We start from the raw sequence: 3,508 nt of genomic DNA, 5'->3' as shown, positions 1-3,508 counted from the left end.
GCCAGAAGAAGAAAAACAAGGCCACGTACCCCGACTGCAGCTCGGAGAGAGGGGCGTTTGCTGTTAAAGACAGTCTTTTGACTTGCTCCAAACTTATCAGGACGCTGCCTTGTTCAAATAGATGATTAGAGAAAAGCATTTTGGCATCATTGGTATGGTTTACATGTGTCACAGGACCTGTTCCTGTTCGTAATGATGCTGTAACTTGTTAAGGGAAACCAGATGGAAAATAATTGGGTTGATATAAATTTGCTTTGTGTGGCAATAGAATAATTGTGGAAATAGATGGTCTCTTATTACTCTCCTGGCCTTGTGCTAAGAGTTTCCTCTGAGTTAACTCATCTGGTCTTCACGACCCTGTGAGGTAGGCAGTACCAGTAGCTGAACTTCATGAATCACAACACAAGCACAGAGAGATGAATGGATTTTTGGAGGGTAAGGGGTGAAGTCAGGATTTACACTCCAACAGTCAAATTCCAAAACCTTCCTAAATTGCCCTCATAAAGCAGAAAGTAATAGAATACAGTGATAAGTTCTCAGGCTTTGGAACCAGGTGGCCCAGGTGCCATCTGAACCCGGGAATACAGGCTGTGTGAGGGGACTGCTGGGCCCCCAGTACCCCACCCAAAAATCATCTGTGAAATGTGGTCATGTGGATCAAATAATGCCATCTGTTTAACTCTTGTCACATTGTAAGAGCACAATTGGGTCATTACAATTTCTCACCAGTTTTGGGAGCCTGTCTATTCTTTTTATTTTTATTTATTTATTTATTTTGAGCTGTCACCGGAAATTTATTTGTTTATACACAGTGCTGAGATTGAACCCAGTGCCTCACACAGGCTAGGAAAGCACTCTACCATTGAGCTACAGCCCCAGGCCCCTGTCTATTCTTTAAATGGAGGAAATTTAAATGGAGGAAATAATGATAAATTGTTAATTCTTTATGTCTGTATAGCACTCTACTCTCTACCACCATTGACAATGTGGGACATGAACTGGGAATTCTAGTCCCTCCTTCACCATCGACTAGCCCTGTAACCTCGAGTCTGTCCTCTTGAGCCATCAGGTGGAATGCCCTCTGCCCAGACAACCCCATTCCTCTGTTGAGGCCTCAGTATTTTTCTTGGAATTCAACCTGAGCCTTACCTGCAGCCCTATTTTCCTTCGTGCCCACACCTGCTCAGCTGCTCCCTTGGCCTCGAGACAAGAAACGTTTGCCAGCTTTATAAAAGGTTGTATAAAGAGTCATGACTTTTACATGTTGGTTGGAAGGGCCTTAAAATGTCTGGAACAATATTATCTCTGGACCTTCACCATGGGAACTTGTGGAGCTTCTCTGAGTGCTTGTGAGGGCTTCCAGACAATGGCCAGGCCTAAGAGCACCTGCTAGGTTTGCCGGAAGGAAGGCGACGGCCTGCTCCTCAGCTTCCGGGCTGATGCTGGGGTGTTAGTCAAAAGAATATCAAAGGTGAGGTCCTGGTTTCTTTGGGGTCCTGTGGAGGAACTTGAGGTCTAAGTTGGTACCCCCAACATGCACTTTAACCCAGAAATCAAGAGGATTCCCAGGGACGTTTCTGTTTGCAGGGCCTGTTAGAGACTGGAGGTGGAGCTCCCATCTGTCCCTCTCAGAGGCCTTCCTATTCTTTTGGGGTTGGCAGGGGGATACCCAACTCCAGTCCTAGCTGCACCACCAGCCTTTCCTGTAGCTTTGACCCAAGCTCCTCTCTTTGTACCCATTTCCTCCTAGTAGAATGAAGACACTGGACTGATGATCTCTATCACGTGGCCATTCTGATGCAGGGAGAAGAGTGGCCTGAGAGTGTGGGAAGCCATGGCTGAGAGCGTCCATCAGTCCAGGAGGCTGGGCTCCCTCTCTGTGTCACATCACTGCCTTTCTTCCGCTGACCCCAGGTCAAAACGCTCTAATTTCTCGGTGAGTAAAGGTCCCTATTACCTCCACCAGGGCTGCAGCTCTCCCCTCCCTCCTGGGTGTGGCCAAGGAGTGAGATTCTTCCTTCCTCCCCTTCTCCACCCCACGCCCCGGTCACACCCCTATGATACCCACCTCCAGACCCTGGAGATGCAGGGTGAGGTGGAACTGGGGCTGTGGGGGCTGCCTCCGCTGGCCACACCAGCAGCTCCTCTCAAAGCCTGCCTCCAGCTGCTGCTAAGCCTGCCATCGGGTAGCTGATAATGGCGTGGGCCTCGCCCTCTTGGCAGTCCTGGGTTTCAGCATCTGGGAGGCAGGTGGGGCAAGTTGAAGCCCTTGACTGACTTTCCACTTTCCTTTTAAGGAGAGTGCTAGCTGGTGGCAGTGGGTGGAGATGGGGAGGAGAAGAAGCGGTACATGTCTCTCCAAGGACCCCCTCCCCTAGGCAATCCATGTGGGTCCTGGAGGAGGAATATGTGGGTTCAAGTCTCCATCCCACCACTTTCTCCTGTGTGTTCTTGGACAAGTTACTTTGTCTCTCTGAGTCTCCTTTCCCTGTCTGTAAAATGAGGTCGATGAGAACACCTTCCTTATGGTGTTGATATTTAGGTTTATTGAAATCACCTACAGTCCACTAAAAGCACTCAGTAAAAGGTTAACCAGTATGATGATAATGATGATGATGATTTTGACCTTGGGCCAAACGGAATCTCAAGAGGTCATTTGGTTTGTCCTGCTTCCTCCATACCAGTGGTTTCCAATTTGTCTGCCCACTTGGAACCTTTGAAAAATTCCAAAATCTAGACCAGTTAATCCCAGTGCCTGGGGGACAGGCAGGCAGGAGTGTTTCGGGCTCTCCAGCTGATGACGCTGTGCAGTGAGTTTGAAACCACTGCTTTGTGCTGTGCCACCGGTTGAGAGGTCCACCTCAAGGACACCAACTTGGCCTAGCAAACTTATTCACCCTCCAATGTTGACCTGAGGTTAAATATCTCCTGAGAGACTGGTGAAACCTTTTCTGCTTCATTTAAATCAATTCTTTTTCTTGTAAGAGGGAATAGAGAATAACTGCCACTCTGTACCAAAGCCTCTTGTAATAGTATTTGTTGGGCATCCTTCCTCCCCCCCCCCCTTCCAGGGAGGGACAGTGGCCTATCGGGGCCATCCGGCCAACAGGAGGTAGACTGAGGTGTTGGCATTAGATGCTGACATCTGGTCACAGCCAGAGATCAAAGGAGCTTTCTAAGTGTGTTGTCTGGAGTTTCCTCTTATTTTACCCCAATTTAACATGACTGACCTCTCTTCAGCATGAGGACAAATATAGGCTTGAGTGAATCTTGAAAAAATTCCTCTCCAAGGCTTTTCTGGTACCTTCCATGAGTCAGAAGCTCAGCTCCTTTTTACTACCTTCTCCTTCAAGGCAGGGTAGCCTCTTAATGGCTAGACCCGCCTCCACTCTGTTCTCACGGTGTCCATTTCTTCTTCTAGGCCTTGACTCTAGCCGTCCTGCTGGTCTCTTCCCCAGTCTCCAATTCTTGCCCCAGAACACCTGGCCTGTTTATATGCAGCTCATCC

The 3,508-nt window shown here is 48.5% G+C and overlaps 1 long non-coding RNA gene across 1 annotated transcript; it reads left to right on the top strand.

Annotated features, from left to right (window-relative positions):
* Window positions 1-1,367: 1,367 nt before the first annotated feature.
* On the top strand, window positions 1,368-3,508 carry LOC124982291 (uncharacterized). The gene is made up of 3 exons (XR_007108236.1): window positions 1,368-1,471; window positions 1,754-1,936; window positions 3,422-3,508. It is a non-coding gene; the product is annotated as an uncharacterized LOC124982291 (long non-coding RNA).

The sequence above is a fragment of the Sciurus carolinensis genome, chromosome 4 (assembly GCF_902686445.1).
Source record: "Sciurus carolinensis chromosome 4, mSciCar1.2, whole genome shotgun sequence".
NCBI classification, from domain to species: Eukaryota; Metazoa; Chordata; class Mammalia; order Rodentia; family Sciuridae; genus Sciurus; species Sciurus carolinensis.
Note: the sequence above shows the minus strand (reverse complement) of the source record. Positions and strands in the feature narration are given on the sequence as shown.